Raw genomic sequence first — 13,999 nt, forward strand, 5'->3', positions numbered from 1 at the left:
AGTGCCGGACTACTTTTTCTGTATAAAATTGAGTATAATCTAAAATAGGGAGTCACTCATTTTGTGTCTGTTTAATTCTTTGCCTCAGTTGAAGTGCTTCAGTTTTAAGGCCTTGGACAGGAGAAGGACATTATTGACCTCTCAAGGCATCTGATAACCTAACCCAGTAGAGATGAGGGTCTCTCACTGTTTGACTAGCGGTAAGGGTGTTTATCTGAAGGGTGTTGGTGAGAAATGTTCTTCCTGTTTGCAAGTGAGCGCAGCGCTTACAGTCCACCCTAGACCACACGGCCACTTCTTGTTGTTCACCTTAGAGAAGAATACGTTTCCGTAGGGTGACATCAGTCTATAGCTGCACTTGAATTTTCCTTTCCAGTGGCTCTAAAATGCAACATTCACATCAAGAGCATCCAGTGATCGATCTGAAAGTTCAATCCAAAACTCATCCAGAGTTTCTGTTCAGAACCGTTGATACAGATGTCGTGAAAATTCACCACTAAGGACTCAAAGTCAAAGTAAATGAAGCAATCTTTATTAATGCACTGAGAGGTTCACAAACTCAATACAAGCCTGATGAAACTCTAAAGGGGAGGTTCCCTTTCAGTCCCTTTATACTGGGACACAAACAGGTCCTATAAGCATGGTTGGTTCCAGCATGTGACCGACTGATACCACACCAGGCTTCTTACCTTGAAACTGAGCTATTGTGGCACTCCTAGTTCCCCAAGCAATGTTCTGGGCGTACTGCCAAATTGCTTATGAGTGATAATGTGGTTTACTCTTGGGCAGTCAACTCGCCACTCGCATGAACCCAACCAAGACAGGTTAATAAAAAAAAAGCAGCATTGTACTAAACATATGATCACATACACATGCAGAGAAATGTCCATCACACAGGTTAGAAAATGGTCTAATGCTGTAATGTGAAACACAAAGCTACGGTGATGACGCATAGGATGTTGCACCTGTTCAATGGAGAAAGACAATGAGATGAGCAAGCGCCATGTTGAAGGGGCAGTTTTAGGCAAGCATGCAAATAGTATTGAGCGATCAAACAAAGGGATAGAACTTTGCCACTATACCTGAGATACGTCTTATCACATTGCAAAAGGACGCTGGGAGATACTTTGCTTGGTTATCATGGAGATACTGAGATTTCAGTAAGGACATGGTGCTGGGACCACACTCTAGGTCAATGGTGCCAAACTCATTCCTTGGCCTAGTCAAAGATGGTGGATAAATGAAGATGGTTCACTCAAGCCGTTTACCATTGTAAAAAATATTCAATGTTCCTGTGTATGTATGTGGATGTTCTCCTCTCTCGCGCGTAAGCATGCTTTCCCATGTGAGCTCACGGTTCCGCCATATGAGGTTGCGTTCCTCTGCCCAAGCGTTGCCGATGCATGTCAGATCTTACAACACCTGGATAGGTGTTTATGTATCGGCTAACCACATCATGTGTTATAGCAATCTCAGTCGATGATGTGTCACGCAACCATTGGTTGATGCATGCAACGAATGAGCAGGGGAACGCAACCAATATCTGGCATGCTCACGCGAGAGAGGGAACAGCAGGCTCTACTTATTGTCCTGCTCTACTTATTGTCCTGCTCGCCCGCCCCGACCCACATTTCTTTGCCAGTGAGAAGTCTCGCTCCCCATAGTGGACCAGAGTGGCCTCGCCCCAATCAGAAAAAATGAGGGGGAGGGATGTCTCTGGCCTAGTGTCTGCTGGATTTTGTTTTTTTACTTTAAATTAAGACCTAGACAACCAGGTGAGGGAAGTTCCTTACTAATCAGTGACCTTAATTAATCAACCAACAGACACTCGGCCCTCCGTGGAATTAGTTTGACATCCCTGCTCTCGGTGAAGCCTCTGAAGGTTGACGTGAGGGATACCAAGGAGATGGGCCCTGGAGACACTCTGGGCACTAGTTATGATTCCTTTAATACAGATCGTATGACTGTCAGTGTCTCCAGGCTACAGTAAGTTTTTCCAAGCTTACTGTCAATATTCACTGTGGACTCCACTACCCAGGGGAGATGGGTAGTGGAGTCCACAGCAGTGTTGGCGGTAGAAAGGGGAGAGAGAAATGCCAAACTTTGATTGGCTGCGAAAGTGTTAAATAAATAAAGAGAGAGAGAGGGACAGTCAGACAGGTGTTGGTATAAGTGAGAGAACAGATCACCCCTTCAGTCCTCTGACATGAAGTACTTTCACTTTCTCACCAACACCCAGTAGAGATGAGGGTCTCTCACTGTTTGACTAGCGGTAAGACTGTTTATCTGAAGGGTGTTGGTGAGAAATGTTCTTCCTGTTTGCAAGTGAGCGCAGCGCTTACAGTCCACCTTAGACCACACGGCCACTTCTTGTTCTTGACCTTAGAGAAGAAGATGTTTCCATAGGTTGACATCCCTGCTCTAGGTGAAGCCTCTGAAGGTTGACGTGAGGGATACCAAGGAGATGGGCCCTGGATACCTATACATTAGAACTTTTTTGAAAATAACTGTTAAAAGCGAATTATTTTATACTTCCTCATGCTTGTTTTACGTGTAAGGGGGCTTGGAAGGGGTTGGGTGGGGGTTGGAAGGGTTTGGGTGTTTGGGTGTTTGTTAAAAAATGGTATCGTGATTCTTACTGATTATACCGATTATGTGACTCAATAAAAATCAATTGTTCATAGACAGAACAAGTCGAAGGACCTGTTTACTTCGGCTCCGGTGCTGGCTCATCCGGATCCTTCCTTGGCATTCCAAGTTGAGGTGGATGCGTCCGAGGCTGGGATCGGTGCTGTACTGTCTCAGCGCTCGGGTACGCCACCAAAACTCAGTCCGGCGGAGCGCAATTATGATGTGGGGGACAGGGAGCTGTTAGCAGTGGTTCAAGCCCTGAAGGTGTGGAGGCATTGGCTTGAGGGGGCTAAACACCCTTTTCTCATTTTGACTGACCATTGTAACCTGGAGTACATCTGGGCGGCGAAGGACGTTGAACCCTCGTCAGGCAAGATGGGCTATGTTTTTCACGCGATTTGTGTTTACGCTCACTTACAGACCAGGTTCCCAGAACGCTAAGGCAGATGCCCTGTCCCGACTGTATGACACAGAGGAGAGGTCCATTGAGCCCACTCCCATACTCCCAGCGTCGTGTCTGGTGGCACCGGTGGTGTGGGAGGTTGATGCGGACATCGAGCGGCGTTATGTACCGAGCCTACTCCCCCCCAGTGTCCGGAGGGTCGGATGTACGTGCCGCTCGAGGTTCGTGATCGATTGATCTATTGGGCTCACACGTCACCCTCCTCTGGTCATCCTGGTATCGGTCGGACAGTGCACTGTCTTAGTGGGAAGTACTGGTGGCCCACTTTAGCCAAGGACGTGAGGGTTTCTGTTTCCTCCTGCTCGGTGTGCGCCCAGTGTAAGGCACCTAGACATCTGCCCAGAGGGAAGTTACAACCCCTACCCGTTCCACAACGGCTGTGGTCCCACCTATCGGTGGACTTTGTCACGGACCTTCCCCCCTCACAGGGGAACACCACGATCTTGGTCGTTGTGTATCGGTTTCCAAAGGCCTGCCATCTCATTCCTATGCCAGGTCTCCCTACAGCCTTACAAACTGCTGACGCCCTGTTTACACACGTCTTCCGGCACTACGGGGTGCCTGAGGATATAGTGTCTGATCGGGGTCCCCAGTTCACCTCTAGAGTCTGGAGGGCGTTCATGGAACGGGTCTCGATTAGCCTTACCTCAGGTTTTCACCCCGAGAGTAATGGGCAGGTGGAGAGAGTGAACCAGGATGTGGGTAGGTTTCTGAGGTCCTGTTGCCAGGACCAGCAGGGGGAGTGGTTGGGATATATTCCCTGGGCAGAGATAGCCCAAAACTCACTTTGCCACTTCTCTACTAACCTTACACCTTTTCAGTGTGTGTTAGGTTATCAGCCGGTCCTGGCACCTTGGCATCAGAGCCAGATCGAAGCTCCTGCAGTGGACGAGTGGTTTCGGCGCTCGGAAGAGACCTGGAACGCTGCGCATGTACACCTGCAGCGGGCTATCAGGCGACATAAGGCAAGCGCCGATCGCCACCGCAGTGAGGCTCCGGTGTATGCACCGGGTCTGGCTCTCGACCCGAAACCTGCCCCTTCGCCTGCCCTGCCGGAAGCTGGGTCGGCGGTTTGTGGGGCCATTTAAAGTCCTGAGGAAATTGAACGAGGTTTGTTATAGGTTACAACTTCCTATTAATTACCGTATTAATCCCTCGTTCCATGTGTCTCTCCTCAGGCCGGTAGGAGCTGGTCCACTCCAGGAGTCTGAGGTACGAGAGGTTCCTCCGCCCCCACTGGACATCGAGGGGGCTCCGGCATACTCAGTCCGTTCTATCTTGGATTCGAGGCGTCGGGTGGGGGGCCTGCAGTATCTCATGGAGTGGGAGGGGTACGGTCCGGAGGAACGGTGCTGGGTCCCTAGGAGGGACATCCTAGATCCCTCCATGTTGAGGGATTTCCACCAGAGTCATCCGACTCGCCCTGCTCCACGTCCTCCTGGCCGTCCCCGAGGCCGGGGTCGGCGCACGGCTGGGGCCGCGCGTCAAGGGGGGGGGAGGGGGATACTGTCACGGATTCAGCCGAGGCTGCCCCTCCTCCTTGCTCGGGCAGGCTTCGGCGTTCGTCGTCACCGGAGTACTAGCTGCTACCGATCTATGTTTCTGTGTTCGACTTGTTCTGTCTTGATTGTGTACACCTGTTTCCCATTATGTGGTATTGTCTTCCCTATTTAACCCTCTGTCTTACACTGTGTGTTGTGTGTGATTGTTATTGTTATCGGCAGTCGTTAGTGTTCGGGTTATTTCCTCCCTGTGTGGAGATGGTGTATTCTCAGTTTACTTTCTAGTAAAGTACGTTTTCTGATCAGCTCTGCGTCCTGCGTTTGACTTCGCCCACCGCATTTCACTGACGCCTTTGACAGAGTGACACAGCAACGGACATTTCACAATCTGCACATCTAGTTCTCTGCTTCCCACATAATTTTGCCAACGATGAAACTTTTGACTAGATCTTTAATCAACAAATAAAGCTTGTTCAGAACTGCAGATACTTGAAATCAACTGGGTAGAGAGCAGACAGCAGGACCAAAATAAGAAGACGTTACTGGGGTCAAAGGTTTAGCATGAAGAAAGAACAAAATGATGCACATAAAGAAGAAAGAGAAAGATGGAGATAAGCAACTCTGTTGTTAACCATTCAGTGCGTCAATTGTCAAAGGAAGCCCAGAACAAGTGTGTGTCAGTTATGATTCTCACGCCCTCGTGTGTGTGTGTGTGTGTGTGTGTGGAGGGTGTAAAAAATGTGTGGAGGGTGTAAAAAATGTATAAAATGAGGGTGGAGGAAACAGCACCTAAAGGCTGACTGGGCTCATAGTGATATCATTCCAGAAAGATGAAGCATCTGCTGGTCTGCCTGCTGCTCTCCTCGCTCTGTTCCATCTCTTCTTGGGGTAAGTTACAAAAATATTGAGTTACACATTTATTTGGACCATCATTATCTTAGATTAAAACAACACCATATTGGCTCACCAGGCAAAGACATCACAAGCATGTTTTACTTATTCTACTGGTCTGGACATAACCTTTTATTTCAGCTTTACTTGTTTTTATTCATTTCACTGTAGTCAATACATTTATTTTGGTATCATTAACAACAACAACAAGGCCTGTAGAATTAATAAAACCATGTTTTATACCACGTTTTATATGGTAATAATGATTTAGATTTGGTAATGGTACCACCCTAATGTGAATACATTACATCAGCTTTATGCATATCATACTATTTATCCTTGTCATTTGATGTTTCACTAATAAGTTGTTTTCTCTGTCTCTCCACAGGTACAAGCGGCACATTATTGGTGACCCAGTCTCCTCATGATGTGACAGTAACAGAGGGGGGTACTGTTCAGATCCAGTGCTGCTGGAATAAAAAGGTGTCAAGAGCGACAGTTCATTTGCGAAAAGAGCACACCTGGATAAAATATAAGAGTGCACTGGTCAACAACAGTCAGTATCAGGACAGGGCATCTCAGCAGACTGTAGTCTGTTACTGCTCAAATTGGACCATCTCAAACCTCACTAGAAATGACTCTGGTACTTACATCTGTATAGTTCATGTAGAGATACCATATCTTTCTGAATTCGTGGGGAATGGGACACAGATAACAGTTACATCCCAAAATAAGACAAACAATGGTGAGTACTGATTAGAGACAATTAACATTTATTTGGTGAAAGTCCTACATTAAAAACATGCTTCCTACGAATTAAACTGGCTATAGATCCAATCTTATTGCAATAGTTTGCTAATAACTCCACTCTTTCTGCACAGCAGAGCTCCCAGCAGAAAAGCAGTCCCTGCTGCTGTCTATCATGCGTCCTCTTGCTGTCCTGCCGCTGTTCCTCACCGCCCTCATCTGCCTGTACAGGGCACGGAAAAGACACCAAGGTCAGAGAGCATTGTGATGTTATGCTTATTTTACATCTTTACGTCAGTGCTTGACTTGGGCAGGAGCTCACCGGAGCTGAGTACCGACACCTCACATGTTCTACTGCTTGAGCACCTGTTCCTCTGGTAGAATATTAGCTCAAAAGTATTGTGGAGCTCCTGCACCTAAATATAATCAGTTTCAGCACCCAAAATGAGTACCGGCACATATTTCAGTCCAAGTCAAGCACTGCTTTACATGTGTAGGATAATACACTCGTGTGCTTATGAAAGAGTTGGTAGCCTGTCAAACAACATTTACATATGTGTACGTTCATAGAATAGAACCTCCAATCCAACAATGAAACATTTCCATTTCCATAGAGCATCCACAGAGCAACGTCTTGTCTTGGAAGCCGTTTCAACGTAAACTTGCAACAGTCCCTAGTTTTGTATTTCATGCCCATTTCGCGACAGATCAGAGTTACAGTATATTCAATGCTGTATCACCCTGTTACCATACAAGACAGTGAGTTGACACATCCTGTTATTTGGTTGTTTTTCTGTGTGCGCTTTTGATATCTGTAAACCCAATATGTATGTAGAGAGCCGTGAAAAAGTATTTGCCCCCTTTCTGATTTTCCTTATTTATGCAAATTTTTTATACTGAATGTTATCAGATCTTCAACCAAAACCTAATATTAGATAAAGGGAACCTGAGTTTACAAATGTATGCTTAATTTATTTATTGATTTAACAAAGTTATGCAACACCCAATTCCCCTGTGGGAAAAAGTAATTGCCCCCTTACACTCAATAACTGGTTGTGCCACCTTTAGCTGCAATGACTGCAACCAAATGCTTCCTGTAGTTGTTGACCAGTCTCTCACGTCGCTGTGGAGGAATTTTGGCCCACTCTTCCATGCAGAACTGCTTTAACTTAGCGACATTTGTGGGTTTTCAAGAATGAACTGCTTGTTTCAAGTCCTGCAACAACATCTCAATTGGGATTAGGTATGGACATTGACTAGGCCATTCCAAAACCTCAAATGTTTTGCTTTTTAGCCATTTTCATTTAGACTTGATTGTGTGTTTTGGATCATTGTCTTGCTGCATGACCCAGCTGTGCTTCAGCTTTAGCTCACAGATGGATGGCCTGACATTCTCCTGTAGAATTCTCTGATACAGATCAGAATTCCTGGTTCCTTCTATTAAGGCAAGTCGTCCAGGTCCTAAGGCAGCAAAGCATCACCAAACCATCACACTACCACCACCATGCTTGACTGTTGGTATAAGGTTCTTACTGTGGAATGCAGTGTTTGATTTTCGCCAGGTATAATGGGACCCATGTCGTCCAAAAAGTTATACTTTTGACTCATCTGTCCATAGAACATCCTTGCTTTTTGGCAAACTTGAGTCAACTTTTTGGACGAGATTGGACTTTATACTTTTTCACGTCGGGTGTTGCATAACCTTGTTTATGAAATAAATGAAATAAGTATGTAATTGTTTTATTTGTTCACTCAGGTTCCCTTTATCTAATATTAGGTATTGGTTGAAGATCTGCTAACATTCATTATCAAAAATATGTAAAAGTAGAGAAAATTATAAAGGTGGCAAATACTTTTTCACATCACTGTATGTCTATGGTGTATACAGAGCCACATCACTGTATGTCTATGGTGTATACAGGCGGTGCCCCAGAGAGAGTGGTCAGAGTGATCCACGAGGCCCCCCACCATGAGGACGAGGAGTTGAAGATGGAGGAGCTGGGAGAGGCCGCCGACCAGAGCGCCACCTTCTCCTCCAGAGGATCCACTCAATGGGTGAGTCTCATACTCAGTACACACCGCCTACCGCCACGATACACCGTTCCACACCCTACTCACAGGCAAATATTCCTGTCTTGATTTGGTGTAGTAAGTTCTTCTAGGCTATAGGCATGGTGATCTCACTTTCGATATTAAAATGTTTCTGTGTTATTCCATATGCGTTGCTGACTTTTAATCCCTCTCTCTCTCTCTCTCCCCCCTCCCTCTCTCTCTCTCCCCCTCCCTCTGTCTCTTTCTCTCTCTCTCGCTCTCTCTCTCTCCCTCTCTCTCTCCCCTCCCTCTCTCTCTCGCTCTCTCTCGCTCGCTCGCTCGCTCTCTCTCTCTCTCTCGCTCTCTCGCTCTCCCTCTTTCCCGCTCTCTTTCTTTCTCACCCTCTCTCCCTCTCTCTTTCTCTCTCCCACCCTCAATCTCTCAGTGTCAATCTCTCAATCTCTCAGTGGCGATATATGCTGTTACCTCAGGTAGTAACCATGGCCCCTAGTCTGATGGAGACTACAGGATGAACAGAAACAAGAAACTGAACAGTATTTACAATAACAGTAAATGTGGTTGCCCTACAAAATGACACACACACATACAAATTGTGAAATTATTTGAAGAACAGATCAGGAAAGGGGACACAAATTTACATTTCAGCTATTTAGAGCTGTATAGCCGACACTCTTTGTCATAAGGTGAGGTGTATGTGGGGTGGAAGTCAGGCGCAGGACACCGAGGCTTAGTCCAAAAACGTTTACTAAAGTCCCAAAGAAACAATGTAATATACAAAAAGGCACGGCCTCAAACAACAAAGGAGGCGACTATGCGCAATTACGCACAAACAAGCGTAATTACAAAATACACAAAACACGACACGTAACACAAACGACTGGCGAAAAACAACACACAACTAATCCATACAAACACAGGGAACTTATAGGACATGTAATCAACGCAAACCAGACACAGGTGAAAAGGACAGACAAAAGCAATCGCACATGAAACATCCAACGGTGGCAGCTAGTACTCCGGGGACGGCGAACGCCTTTGCCTGCCCGAACCAGGAGGAGGAGCAGTCTCGGCCGAAACCGTGACACTCTTATCAGTTGCAGTCACGGCTAACAAATTATATCATGCTCACAGTAGTCATGAACGCTTAATATATTATATATATATATATTAATATATTATCCTACAACTTGCCCCAATGAGTCACTAGGTCCTGCAGTTACAAAGGAAGCAGACACACCTACTCACATCTTATAAGAACAAACAACAGTTTGTAACCATGGCTGCACTCCTACCAAGCCAGAGATGTTAGGTACAGCAAAACGTTCTCATTGCTTATGCCGTCTGGCAAGATCTTTGCTTTCCTGTGTACATGTTTACTTGTTATCATCACAGATTCATCTAATATAAGAAGTTGTGTTTTAAATATTGAACCAACATGTTTAATTCAGGGGATTGATGTTAGATGTAGAAGACTGAAAATGTTTTGATTTTGCGATGCACACAGACACACAGGTTGTCTTTTGAAGAAAGCGTCACTATGCGGGGATCATAAATGATTACCAGAAAAGAGAGCAGCATTTCCAGGAAACAGTGCTATAGGAGACCAGATATACAGTGGGGGAAAAAATGTATTTAGTCAGCCACCAATTGTGCAAGTTCTCCCACTTAAAAGGATGAGAGAGGCCTGTAATTTTCATCATAGGTACACGTCAACTATGACAGACAAAATGAGAAAAGAAAATCCAGAAAATCACATTGTAGGGTTTTTAATGAATTTATTTGCAAATTATGGTTGAAAATAAGTATTTGGTCAATAACAAAAGTTTCTCAATACTTTGTTATATACCCTTTGTTCGCAATGACACAGGTCAAATGTTTTCTGTAAGTCTTCACAAGGTTTTCACACACTGTTGCTGGTATTTTGGCCCATTCCTCCATGCAGATCTCCTCTAGAGCAGTGATGTTTTGGGGCTGTCGCTGGGCAACACAGACTTTCAACTCCCTCCAAAGACTTTCTATGGGGTTGAGATCTGGAGACTGGCTAGGCCACTCCAGGACCTTGAAATGTCCCTTTACAGAAAAACAGCCCCAAAGCATGATGTTTCCACCCCCATGCTTCACAGTAGGTATGGTGTTCTTTGGATGCAACTCAGCATTCTTTGTCCTCCAAACACAACGAGTTGAGTTTTTACCAAAAAGTTATATTTTGGTTTCATCTGACCATATGACATTCTCCCAATCCTCTTCTGGATCATCCAAATGCACTCTAGCAAACTTCAGATGGGCCTGGACATGTACTGGCTTAAGCAGGGGGACACGTCTGGCACTGCAGGATTTGAGTCCCTGGCGGTGTAGTGTGTTACTGATGGTAGGCTTTGTTACTTTGGTCCCAGCTCTCTGCAGGTCATTCACTAGGTCCCCCCGTGTGGTTCTGGGATTTTTGCTCACCAATCTTGTGATCATTTTGACCCCAAGGGGTGAGATCTTGCATGGAGCCCCAGATCGAGGGAGATTATCAGTGGTCTTGTATGTCTTCCATTTCCTAATAATTGCTCCCACAGTTGATTTCTACAAACCAAGCTGCTTACCTATTGCAGATTCAGTCTTCCCAGCCTGTTGCAGGTCTACAATTTTGTTTCTGGTGTCCTTTGACAGCTCTTTGGTCTTGGCCATAGTGGAGTTTGGAGTGTGACTCTTTGAGGTTGTGGACAGGTGTCTTTTATACTGATAACAAGTTCAAACAGGTGCCATTAATACAGGTAACGAGTGGAGGACAGAGGAGCCCCTTAAAGAAGAAGTTACAGGTCTGTGAGAGCCAGAAATCTTGCTTGTTTGTAGGTGACCAAATACTTATTTTCAACCATAATTTGCAAATAAATTCATAAAAAATCCTACAATGTGATTTTCTGGATTTTTTCCCCCCAATTTGTCTGTCATAGTTGACAATTACAGGCCTCTCTCATCTTTTTAAGTGGGAGAACTTGCACAATTGGTGGCTGACTAAATACTTTTTTTCCCCACTGTACATCTGCATATTTCCGTTACGGAACACCTACTCTGTGAAGTGTGATTGTGCAATAACTCAATTTGCCTTTGCACTCCTTCTAAAGAGTGCAATTTGTTAACATTTTTGAAAAGAGTAAAGTCTACAAAACTTAGTCCACTCTGTTCATGTTACGACTTCCTCCGAAGCTGCCTCCGCTCCTTGTTCGGGCAGGCTTCGGCGCTCGTCGTCACCGGCCTTCTAGCCACTTTTGCTCCTCATCTCATCATTCCATTTCTTTTGTCTTGTTTTTACACACACCTGGTTCATATCCCCTCATCAGTACCTGTATAAGTGTTCCCTCTGCCCCCCATGTCTTTGTGTGTGATTGTCTTCGTGTAGAGGTGTTAGCAATATCTCAGTGGAGCTCTATTGGATTGTATCGCCAGGATATTCACCAGTGTTTTTTGTTTTTCTCCAGTGAGCCGTTATACCGCACTGTAGTGTTTTACGCATTGCTGCGTACCTCTGTATCTGCCGAATAAACCATTTATTCTGTGATCACCTGCTACAGTTCATAACAGATTCTAGTTTTGGGAACAGAAAACTGTATTGAGATTAAATGTTTAATTGATGAGAAAATGTGCAGAATGTCGGCCCAAATCCATCTCATTCCATCTTTTCCCACTGTCCGCCAGTGGGCTTCCTCTCACTATCATATTTGGTAGTGAGTGGAAACGCTAACCGGATGCTTCACATTTATACATCCAGTGAAATATCTGTCTCATTGTTCTATCTGAAGAGATACCCTCTTCTAGCCTGGTCCTATACAGCACAAACAGATCTGGGACCAGGCTAACACTTCATCTAAGACTAGGGAAACTACACTGAACACAATATAAACGCAACATGCAACAATTTCAAAGATTTTAATAAGTTACAATTCATATAAGGAAATCAGTCAATTGATATAAATAAATTAGGCCCTAATCTATGGATTTCACATGCCTGGGAATACAGATATGCAACTGTTGGTCATAGATACCTTTTTTTTTAAAGGTAGGGGCGTGGAACAGACAACCAGTCAGTATCTGGTGTGACCATCATTTGCCTCATGCAGCGCAACACATCTCCTTCACTTAGAGTTAATCAGGCTGTTGATTGTGGCCTGTGGAATGTTGTTCCACTTCTCTTCAATGGCTATGCGAAGTTTCTGGATATTGGTGGGAACTGAAACACGCTGTCGTACATGTCAATCCAGAGCATCCCAAACATGTCTGGTGAGTATTCAGGCCATGGAAGAACTGGGACTTTTTCAGCTTCCAGGAATTGTGTACAGATCCTTGTGACATGGGGCCGTGCATGATCATGCTGAAACATTAGGGAATGGCGGCGAATGAATGGCACGACAATGTGCCTCAGGATCTCCGTGCATTCAACTTGCAATTGATAAAATACAATTGGGTTCGTTGTCCGTAGCTTATGCCTGCCCATACCATAACCCCACCGCCACCATGGGGCACTCTGTTCACAACGTTGACATCAACAAACTGCTCACCCACACGACGCCATACACGTGGTCTGCGGTTGTGAGGCCGGTTGGGCGTACTGCCAAATTCTCTAAAACGACATTGGAGGCGGCTTATGGTAGAGAAATGAACATTCAATTATCTGGCAACAGCTCTGGTGGTGTGACAAGTATTGAGTATTCGAAGAGGCAGGACGCATACGCAGGAATTAACAAGGTCAAGGTTTACTTAAACAATGACAAAGAGAAATAACAAAGATAGAGTACATGACACGAAGCTAAACAATCACACACAACATCATTCAGAACAGTCCAGGGCTAAATAGGGGTGGTGATGGATGTAGCTCAGTTGGTAGAGCATGGTGCTTGCAATGCCAGGGTTGTGGGTTCTTTTCCCACGGGGGGGCAGTATGAAAATGTATGCACTCACTAACTGTAAGTTGCTCTGGATAAGAGCGTCTGCTAAATGACTAAAATGTAAATGTAATTGTGATGAGATGATGAGGTGCAAGTGCGCTGGAGGTGATTAGGGTGCGTTGGGTTTCCATTCCGGTGTTGCCGAGGTGGTGCGCTCAGTAGACTCAGTAAACCTGTTTGCCTGCCGGGGCGTTCCGAGGTGTCTTCGTTTGGGCACATACGGAACAGGAGTTGACGTAGCGGGAGACATCAGAAGCCAAGGTGGGCCACCAGTATTTTTGGGCTAGAGAATGCAGGGTGCGCGTAATACCAGAGTGCCCTGCCGTAAGGGTGGTGTGCGCCCAGATCAGCAGGCGGTCACAGACACAGGTGGGTACATACACGCGCCCCGGAGGGGCGTTGGCAGGCACTGGGTCCTCCTGAGCTGCCAGGCGGATGTCTTCGTCCACATCCCAAACGACAGGTGCAACGATGAGAGACGAGGGCAGGATCGGACCCCCCAGATCCTTCCTTTCTCCGGTATGGTGCATCCTGGAGAGTGCGTCGGCTTTCACATTCTGGGATCCTGGGTGATAGGACAGAATGAATTGAAATCAAGTAAGAAATTGGGCCCACCTGGCTTGACGAGAGTTCATCTGTTTCGCTGTCCATATGTGCTCCAAATTCCGGTGGTCAGTAAGAATCCGGAATGGATGGACTGCGCCCTCCAGCCATTGTCTCCATTCCTCCAGAGTGAGGACCACCGCCAACAGCTCCCAGTCTCCAACTCCATAGTTCCTCTCTGC

The sequence above is a fragment of the Coregonus lavaretus genome, assembly GCF_964263955.1.
Source record: "Coregonus lavaretus genome assembly, chromosome: 7".
NCBI classification, from domain to species: domain Eukaryota; kingdom Metazoa; phylum Chordata; class Actinopteri; order Salmoniformes; family Salmonidae; genus Coregonus; species Coregonus lavaretus.